Raw genomic sequence first — 11,035 nt, 5'->3', positions numbered from 1 at the left:
AGCATCCTCTGGGCTCCTGGGTTATTGGGGCTCCTGCATCAGGGGATGATGCTGTGACAGGGATGATGGGATGATGCTGTGACAGGGGTGATGGGATGGTGCTCTCACAGGGTGATGCTCTCACTGCAGTGTGCTGGTCCTGCTCTGGGCACTCGGATCTGCCCACTTGGACGCCGCTGCAGCTCTGACCTCGCCCGAGGAAGGCTGCTGGGCTCTGCCTTTCTGCTGAGAGCCACTGTCCTAGGCCCTCCTTCCTCTCTTGCTTCCCCATCCCAGACCGTCTGTTTCGGCTGACACATTGCTCTCTCCCAGAGCTCCCCTCATCCTCACCCCAAAGATCTGCATGGTGGTCAGTAAGTTCTCAACCTTCTTCTGTGAGGTATCGGTAGGGAGGCCTGGAGACACAAGTCCTGACCCACAGCCAAGAGCTGTCCCCGGGTCCCTAATGTCAGGAGTAAATATTGCCCTGGAAGGAGCGTGTGGGTGACAGCCACTGACCCTGTCTTTAACACACTGTGTCTGGAAGAGGAAAAATGAATCAAAACACCTCTTTAGCTCGAATGGGGTTGGGCCTCAGACCCCAGTGCATGCTTGGAGGGCACTGGATTTCCTGCTGCAGGTCTGACTACCCTCAGCTCTGAGCCCAGGGACCACCCCCATTTCCATCAGGGTCCATGACCATCCCAGCGGTACAAGCATGAAGGACAGACCTGGAAGAGCCCAGCATTGCCAAGGCTTAGGACAGACGCAGGGACAGCCTAGGTCTGTGTGAGGCTGCCTGGCCAGCCTCCTCTTTTCTCTCCGTCCACACCCACCATGCCATCACAAGGAAGCAGAGCAAGAGAGAAGGTCAGGGTCTCAGGGGGCCATCCCGAGTCCACGTATAGTTTCTGAAGGAAGGAACAGGGAAGCCCCTCTGGCCTGTTCTGTGCCTGTGATTCCGGATCCCCAGGAACGGCAAGACAGGCTTGCCCTACCGTGAGCCGAGTGTGTCTCTGCCAGAGGGGTGTGCTGAGACTCTGTCCCAGCGGACGCACCCTGTGCCCTGCTTTCAACACTGCAAGTGGAGAGAAACATCAGTGAAGTCTTACTGGCTCCTTCCATCGGCAGTTTCTGCTCATTCTGTTTACATTTCACACAAACAACAACACTACAATCACTACAATGCTTGAAATTCATTGTTAAATTTAAAGGGAGTTCAACTTTTTGGAGACATATAGTCGCAGTAATTCACTTATGTAAATGCCATTTAGGACGTAGTAATGGCCAAGTATTATTTTAAAACTAAACAGCAATATTGTAAAATACAGACTCCCTTCAATCCATATGATTCACGTTGCTTATTGACTTACAACCATTTCTCATTTAGTCTGATGCAGAGCCAACTGCAGAGTCAAATGCAAGGCACTGATTTCAAGTTTCGTTTCATTTTAACAAAACGGGGAGATTTGGTTCTAAGCAAACACTTCCAAGGAGTTCTGGTGGTAAGCCTTGCTTACAAAGAGCTTTTTCAGAGCCTTAACGGTGACCTGATCAAGTGCACATGGCTCCACATTGCTCGGCACATCCAGCTACTGAGGGAAAACACTCCAGGGGCCCTTGCCAGAGCCTTTCAGACTGAGACGCATTGTGTTGAAGATGGGGGGGCGGGGGTGGGGGTCACTGGGCCAGGCGAGTCCCGGGTTCTGTTGATAGCAGGAGGCACAGCCCAAATGCCTGATGTGGGAACCGGAGGTAGGGCCCACTCAGGAGGGTCTTCATGATGCCCCAGGAATGGCAGCAGCTCTGGGCACCATTGGGTGGGCGTGTGGCCACCACAGAGCGCCCGCCTCGGGGAAAGGCCATGCGGCTCCACACCTGGTCCCGGGGCTTTCCTTCCGCTCTCGGGACAATCCGGATCCCCTTCCGTTTAATCTGCTTCATGCTTTGGTGCGTGTGCAGCCACTTCAGGTTCTGGCTGGAAGGTCACGGATACAGGGGCAGGTCCAGAGGAGATGGACCCTCTGGAAGGAAAGGGCCCAGCACCCTGAGCGTCCCAGCAGGGCAATGGGGTGATTGGGACAGGCGGGACAGGCGGTGGGCGAGTGCCCCCCAGAAGCCCTGGTTCTGGCCCAGGCACTCCAGGCGTTGGCCTGGACTTAGAAATGCAGACCAGCCCCGACTACACCCACGCAGGACCGCGGCCGCCCCTCAGCATGCGAGGCTGCTTCCAACTCCACCGGGCGCTCAGGACAGAGGACCATGTGGGTCAGGTAACGGCCTGGCCGGGAGCACATTTTGAAAGTTTACCAAAACTTACAAATTTTAACAAATTCTTTCAGAGTAGCTTGAAAACTGCACTGGAAGGAAATACCATTAGTGTAACTAACTGGTACATGTAAGCCTGTTGTTGGGTAATTTCCCCCAATGAAGAAGATATTTCAGTTAAGTAAAATAAGCCTAAAACATTCAGTATTTGGTAGAAATGTAAAACTTATTTTGAAATTCTGGTGATCCATTAGAATACGAGTCATTGAGACTATTAGTCCTATATAATAAAGAGCTAAAATGCAAATGTTCATCACACCCTCATCCAGTCACGCTGTAACAGCTCAGACATTCAACACTGGGGAGGGAGAAATGGGGACCAGCCAGGCACAAATAAGCTTGTGAGAGAGGAATGGGGTCCAGCCAGACTGGCACGCAAACTTCCTGCCCCGCAGTAAAGCTGCCGCCCACAGTCTCCTCCGGCTGGGGCTGGCCTGGGTCCTGAGTGCCTGTGGCTGGTCAGAGGGAGGGAAGTCCAGGTCCTGGGTGCTTGCAACCAGTCAGTGGATGGGTCCCACGTGCTGGGCGAGGCAGAGGCTGATAGGGGGATTAGGCCAGCAGGGGAGCACTTAGGGGTGATCAGGTCAGTAAAGGAGCAGTTAGTGGGGATCAGGCCAGCAGGCAGGCAAGTGGTTAGGATTGTGAGAGGCAGTTGGACATCCCCCAAGTGGTCCCGGAATGGAGAGTGTGCAGTCCAGGCTGAGGGGATCCCCGCACAAGTTTTTTGCACCGGGCCTCTAGTCCTTCCTATATAATAAGGAGGTGATATGCAAATTAACCCTCATGCCCTCACAAGATGACTACCTAGGACCAGGCCGGCAGGGGTGTTAGTGAGGGACGATCAAACAACTGAACAGCAGGCTGCGTGGAGCAACCAGGACAGTGCGGGGGCCGTGAGGGGCTACCAGGCCAGCAGGGGGGGCAGCTGGGGGTGACCAGTCCAGCAGGGGTGGCAGTAAGAGGTGACCAGGCCAGCTGGGGATGCAGTTAGGGGTGACCAGGCTGCCGGGGGGGTGTATTTGGGGGCAAACAGGTTGGCAGAGGGGACAGTTGAGGGTGATTAGTCCAGCAAGGGGGGCAGTGAGGGGCAACTAGGCCGGCGGGGACACCAATTGGGGGTGCCTAGGCCAGCAGTGGGGGCAGTTATAGGCGACCAGGCTGGCGGAGGGGGGCATTTGGGAGTGACTAGCCTGGCAGAGGGGGCAATAATTGGTGACCTGGCCCACAAGGGGGGCAGTTGGGGGCGACCTGGCTGGCATGCAGAGGCAGTGAGGGGCAATCAGACCAGCAGGAGGGACAGTTAGGGGTGACCAGGCAGGCAGGCAGGTGAGTGATTAGGGGCCTGCGGTCCAGGATTGTGAGAGGGATGTCCCAGATTGGAGAGGGTGCAGGCTGGGCTGAGGGGAACCCCCCACAAGCACGAATTTTGTGTACCAGGCCTCTAGTCACAATATATAAAAACCCAGGGTCCGTAACATCCACAGTGACCAAAGGCTCCACCGAACACCGGAAGTCAGTCTGCTGAACCAGCACTGACTGCCACTATGCGGGCGCAGTGACCCAGCACTGACTGCCGAGGGGGCTGTGGATCAGGCCTGGAGATAGGCCCGGAGATGCTGACTGGCATAGAAACCGACAAATCAGAATCAAATTGGGGTCAACTGCAAGGAGCCAATCGCTGACTAGGAGGCGGAGCTTTTGATGCTGACTGGCATAGTAACTGACCAATCAGAACCAAATCTGGGTCAACTGCGAGGAGCCAATTGCTGCCTAGGAGTTGGAGCTTTTTACGCTGACTGGCATAGAAATGAACCAATCAGAACCAAATCTGGGTGAAATGTGAGGAGCCAATGGCTGCCTTGGAGGTGGAGCTTTTGATGCTGACTGGCATAGAAACAGACCAATCAGAACCTAATCTGGGTGAACTGGAGAGGCAGAAGCTAAGGTTACTCCTTTTTTGCCTGGAAGTGGGCTGAGGAGGGGTTTTAAGGGCAAAAGCTGCTTGGTGTAAGGTGTAAGAAAGCGGTTCAATTTTTTATTGACTGGTTTGATAGTGTAGTGCATATGGCTGGCTATCAGTCCAGATATAGGGCTTATGTATTTTTGTCTGCCAAGAGCATCTCCTGCTGAAAAAGGCTTCCCCCCTCCATTTAAACAATCCTATCCTATATTATCTATATTAATGAAAGGGTAATATGCTAATAAGACTGGGTCAACCGGCCTTCTTCCAGACATCTGACTTCTTTCCAGACAAGCCAAGGTGGTGAAGGCTGAGGCAGAGGCAGTTAGGGGTGATCAGGCCTGCAGGTGAGGGCAGTTGTGGGGGAGATCAGGCTGACAGGGGAGGGCAGTTGGGGGCAAGATCAGGCTGGCAGGAGAGGGCAGTCAGGGGTGATCAGGCAGGCAGGGAGAGGCAGTTATGCACGATCAGGCAGGCAGGCAGAGTGGTTAGGGGCAATCAGCTAGGCAGGCAGGTGAGCAGTTAGGAGCCAGTGGTCTCAGATTGCAAGAGCCAGTGATCCCAGTGTCCAATTGGAGAGGGTGCAGGCTGGGCTTAGGGAACCCCCCTGCACAAATTTTGTGCATTGGGCCACTAGTATATATATATAAAAGAGTAATATGTAAATTAACCATCACTCTGTGACAAAATGGCAGTGCCCATAGCAGACGCTGACGGCAGCGCCCCAGCAACAGGAGCCCAACATCTGCTCCTTGGCTGTGGAGGGAGGGGTGGGGCCACTGGCCAGAGGACTGGGCATCCGCGCCACGGCTTCATAGAGGGAGGGAAGGGGCCTGTGGGGACGCGAGCCCAGCGTCCGCGCCCTGGCCACGCGGAGGGAGGGAAGGACCCAGAAAAATGGATCTTTCCAGTTCCTGATGCTGACGGAGCCATATGGGTGCCGGGGTCCTCCGCATGCAGCCCCCAGTCACAGCCCAGCAGCCGCAGTCGCAGACTGGAAGCCCCCTGCCCGCAGTCCAGATGCAACCAACGTGGCACTGCGGTGGGGGGGGGTGTCTGGTGGGCATGCTACAGACATCAAATCACTGCTGCCAAGGCTGCCCCCCACCCCACACTCGCAAGTAATATGGTCCAAGGGGGCAACTCCTGAGGCGCGGATCCCATGGCAGCTGATGTGCACCATGCCAGGCGGGGAAGCCAGACCTGAGAGCCCAAGCCCCCGAGTACCCGAGCTGCAGGGCATCGGGGGCTGGGGCCTTGAGGAGTCCCCAGGACAAGCATCTTCCCAGAGGCTGTGCAGAAGGAGGGGAGGAGCCTCTGGCTAGAGGCCGGGGTGAGGGATGCTGGCGTCTTTGCAGGCCAGGCTGAGGGACACCTCCTTCCCCCGCACCCCCGTGCATGAATTTCATGCACCGGGCCTCTAGTGTATATATATATATATATATGACTAATATGTAAAGTGTCCTTGTGGGAGTTCAACCAGGAGACCAGGAGTTCTATTGCTTGCTATGATGCTCAGTGACCACCAGGGGGCAGTGCAGAATGAAGGAAGGCCCCGGTCCTGACCACCAGGCAGACCTAGGGACTCTAGCCATGCACATATTTGTCCACGTAATTCGTGCACTGGGTCTCTAGTATCTAAATCCAACGGGATGAATGAGGCACCTGGAAACAGGTGGAGAGGTGCCACTGGCTGGGACTTTGGTCTTGAGCTTCCAGAAACGGCTGTGGGGATGGGGCGGGGGGCAGCCTGGAGGATGTGATGCTCAAAAGCAGGGTCCCCTGGCCCCAAATGTGCTGGGCAGAGATTGCACAGGGAAGCCACGCTCATTCCAAGCAGCTGGGGTGGTGAGGTGGGAGGAGGCAGCAGGGTGGGGTGGGGTCCTGGGCATAGCCTTTTTTCCCCAGTCCCTACCAGGGTAGGCTGCTGGTCTGGGGCTGCACGGGGGTGGGTTCCAGGAGGTGTGCATCTGCTTCAGGAACTGAGCACTTCACCTGACATGTATATGCCTGGCATCACAGTCCTGGCTCCATGTGCATCCTGTGTGCCAGTTACAGGGCTCTGCTCTATCCCGCTGGGGCGCATGGGGCGATTCTCCCCTCCCTGCGGGTCCCCTGCCTTGGCTCTGAAGGGCTGTGGGACTTGGAGCAGCTGCAACAGGCAGGCCAGCCGCCAGCGTCCCACAGACAGACATGTGGCTCTCATCACCAGGAAACCGACTTTGGAGGAAAACAATGGGATGTTTTGAATTTAGGCATTCATGATAGGAATGCAGGGATTATTAAAAAATATATATATATTTTATTGATTTCTTTACAGAGAGGAAGGGAAAGGGATAGAGAGTTAGAAACATCCATCAGCTGCCTCCCGCACATCCCCCAGTGGGAATGTGCCTACAACCAAGGTACGTGCCCTTGACCGGAATCAAACCTGGGACCCTTCAGTCCGCAGGCCGACACGCTATCCACTGAGCCAAACTGGTTTCGGTAGGAATGCAGGGATTTTTGAGTCTCTTTTTCTTAGATGGATCCAAAGCAGATTTCTAGAATACAGTGCCCTGTTTTACAGTGTACGGTGTGCTAGCATAATTGCAAAAAATCTTTTCTTAGGTATATTAGAACACTTAATAAAATAATAGAAATATTACTGTGATCTTACCCCTGAGTGAGGTCCATCAGGCAAGACCCGAAACACAGTTCCAGCCCTACAAGAGCTTGGTAAATAGTTACCATCGTTAAATTAATCTTGAGTAAATAATGACCAAACAATTCCTAGTACGACTAAAAATTACTCCTTTTTTGCCTGGAAGTAGATTTGAGACTCATATTTAAAGACAATGTGGCCCTGGCTGGTTTGGCTCAGTGGATAGAGCATTGGCCTGGGGACAGAAGGGTACCAGGTTTAATTCCTTTCAAGGGCACATGCCTGGGTTGAGGGCTCCAGTTGGGGGCGTGCAGGAGGCAGCGATCAATGATTCTCATCATCGATGTTTCTATCTGTCTCTCCCTTCCTCTCTGAAATCAATAAAATTATATATTTTTTAAAAGTCTATCTCTGAGACAATGAAATACACTTTAAAGACAATTTTATTGTTTCTATTTTTTTTTTTTTTACTTTTTATAAAATGTTTTTTTTTTTTGGGGGGGGGGGAACCTCTACAAAAAACTTCACAACATTATAACAAAGAGGGAGATTGATGCTTCCTCTCAAGCTTATCTCTACATTAATCTCTAGAGTACATTTCCCCTGTCCTCCTTCCCGACTAGAAAAAAAGTCCTCTTCTTCATCTGAATCATCTTTCAAGAGATTTCTCTGAGTCTCCCGGGAGATGTTGGGTGGCTGTGGGAAGGAGCACAGGCAGTGGACGCCCAGTCCTTGTCCGCGGCTCCCACACAGCCTGTTTCTAAAATTTTAAGGATGGAGTTCATAAACTGACAATGTATGGAAATAAAATGAATAAGTAAATTGAGAGCCTTAGAAAAATGCATGCAGTAAGTGGTTCTTTTTTTTTTTAGTAAATGCTTCTTGGTTGATGCTAAGCTACCACAGAGTTCTTGGATCTGTAGCTTTTAGCTTTACAATGAGTACAATCCTAGAAATCTGTTTCACCAACAGTTACATAGCGAAATCACTGTCAATCTGAGCAAGTTGCCTGCTTTGGTATTTTGTGGATATGAATCCTACCATTCAGTAAAAAGCTAAAAATGACCTGCCATGTCATGGGCCCAGATACTTCAATGACTTCAAGAAGGTGAAGGCCTTTTAGTTGAAGTTAATTGTTTGCAGGCAGTGAAACCTACTCTGTCTAACTTAAGGAAGGCAGGCATTTCTCTGAAATGGGGCAGATGAACACAGGCCTCTGAAAGGACCCACAAGGGCAGCTCAAGTCCTGTCAGGGTCTGCCCTGGAATGGATCCCTGTTAACCAGGGTCTCCCTTGGCTTTACTGCCCACAGAGTTGAATTGCCCAGATCTCCTTAGTCCCATGACCACCCCTAGGCCAGAGGAGGGGGAAGAGTATTGAAAGATGTCTCCATTGAGACTTAATGCAGAGGTAGATGGTGGGTCCCCAACGAAAATAGAGTTTTTGTCACAAAAGAAGGGAGAAGAGATATGGTGTGGGCAAAAACAAGAGATATGTTCTACAGGTAGGAAATGAAAATACTTGTCTTTGGGAGGCATCTTCCCTTCCCCTTTCACTTGCAGATGTGAATTAGAGAATGATGAGTGCTATTTTTTTAAAAATAAATCTTTATTGTTCAGATTATTACAGGTGTTCCTCTTTCCCCCCCCCCCCCATACTTCCCCTCCACCTGATTCCCGACCCCACCCATGCCCTCACCCCCCGCCACTGTCTTTATCCATAGGTGTAAGACTTTTGTCCAATCTCTTCTCACACCCTTCAAACCCCCTTCCCCCTGAGAATTGTCAGTCCACTCCCTTTCTATGTGCCTAATTCCATTATATTCACCAGTCCATTCTATTCTTCTGACTTTTTATTCACTTGCTTTTTAGATTCACTCATTGGTAGGTATGTATTTGATGTCTTTTTGTTGTTCATAATTTTTATCTTTACCTTTTTCTTCTTCTTCCTCTTCTTAAAGAATACCCTTAAGCATTTCATGTAATCCTGGTTTGGTGGTTTCCTTTAGCTTTTTCTTATCTGTGAAGCTCTTTATCTGACCTTCAATTCTGAATGATAGCTTTGCTGGGTAGAGTAATCTTGGTTGTAGGTTCTTGCCATTCATCACTTTGAATATTTCTTGCCACTCCCTTCTGGCCTGCATAGTTTCTGTTGAGAAATCAGCTGACAGTCGTATGGGTACTCCCTTGTAGGTAACTAACTGTTTTTCTCTTGCTGCTTTCAAGATTCTCTCTTTGTCTTTTGCCCTTGGCATTTTGATTATGATGTGTCTTGGTGTGGTCCTCTTTGGATTCCTCTTGTTTGGGGTTCTGTGTGCTTCCTGAACCTGTAAGTCTATTTCTTTCACCAGATGGGGAAAGTTTTCTGTCATTATTTCTTCTAATAGGTTTTCAATATTTTGCTCTCTCTCTTCTTCTGGCACCCCAAAAATTCAGATGTTGGTACGCTTAAAGTTGTCCCAGAGGCTCCTTACATTATCTTCATATTTTTGGATCTTTTTAACTTTTTGGTTGGGTGTTTTTTGTTTCCTCATATTTTTTGTTTTCTCTGGTTGGGTGTTTTTGGTTTCCTCATATTTCAGATCTTTGGTTTGATTCTTGGGGTATGTTGATCTACAGTTGAGTTTCTGTATATTCTTTATTTCAGACAGTGTATGCTTAATTTCTGACTGGTCCTTTTCCATTTTTTTGACATTCTCATTGAGGTCCTTGAAGTCCTCATCAAGTTTCTCCACAGTTTTTAAAAGATTCTTGAGTAACCTTATAAATGTGGTTTTGAATTCTATATCATCCCGTAGTTTACTTTCCTCCATTTCTTTCACTCGTGACATGTTTCTGTGCCTCCGCATTTTGGCTGCTTCCCTGTGTTGATGGAGCGGCTTTGTGTTGTAGGTGACCTATAAGGCTAGTAGCTCAGCCTCCCTAATCACCTGAGGTGGACGGTCTTGGTGCACCCCTTTATGAGCTGAGTGCAAAGTCTTGGTGTAGTTAAGCCTTGATTGCTGTTGGTACACTGGAGGAATTGTCCTCCAGGCCAATTGGCTGTAGGGACCTGCTGTGTTTATAACTGCTGCGCTGGAGACACACTTCTGGTGCAGGACTTGTTTCAGTGGGGCTTTGGTGCTCTCTGAGTCCGCCTCCTGAATGTGTCACTTATGGATGTGAGGAGTTGAAGTCTGTGTCTCACACTGACCTCTAGGTTCACTGGCTTCTGGATCTCCAATGGGGTGCAGGTCAGCTACTGTCTGAGGCCACTCTGCAGGAGCTATAGGAGAATTCCAGTCCTCTCCTCACTGCTTGGGATTTGGAGATTTTGGAGCTGTCTGAACTGGTTGCTAGGTTAAGCGGCAATCCATTCATATACAAAAGCCGCTGCTTGGAGCTTGGGTGAGTTTGTAGGTTGTGTGGGGCGGGGTCTCAGGGCGTCACTAGGCTAAGGCATGGCAAACAGCAATAGCTTGGAGCCAGCCTTCCCGCGTCTCTGAGCGCGATCTCGCATCTCGCGCCCAGCGCAGCCAACAATTATTCCTCCACACAGCTCTGCAAGCAAGCCACCCTCACTTTCCGACCCGATGGCAAACAGTCCAGAGAGTAGGAGTTTGGGTCCTGCGTGTTTCCCCTTCGGGTTGTTAATGTGTTATAGGAAGAATTAGCCTTTCCCCTTCTCAGTTAATGATTAACATGATAACAATAACAATGAGGGGAGTTATGGTCTCAGTCCTGCTGCATTGGTTGTGCACTGAGGGATCTGAAATAGGAGGAGTCACCCTGATGTTACAGAAAACTGGAGAAGAACCACACTTAGAGAGATGGAGTTATATTTATTATATAAGGTCCCACCCTACAATTGACTGCCCATTGCTGGACACCTGGGCTCTCCACCCTGGTGACCTGTGTACCTGGCCCATCTCCTTGCTCTGCGTGGGTCTGTGGAACTGCCCACAAGATAACCACAAGTAAGGGGTGGCTCATGACCTCGGAGGACCGTGACTGAATCACCAGCGGGAACACATCTTTTCATGTGAAAAACATTTTCTAAAGTTAACCATTCTAAATACACAGAAGTCACTTTTCCCGCTGGACACGATGGCTTGTTTCTGGTTTCAATGCTGTTTCTGGGAATCT

The sequence above is a fragment of the Cnephaeus nilssonii genome (genome assembly GCF_951640355.1).
Source record: "Cnephaeus nilssonii genome assembly, chromosome: 5".
NCBI lineage: Eukaryota > Metazoa > Chordata > Mammalia > Chiroptera > Vespertilionidae > Cnephaeus > Cnephaeus nilssonii.
The sequence above is the reverse complement of the archived record's forward strand: the minus strand, read 5'-3'. Positions refer to the sequence as shown.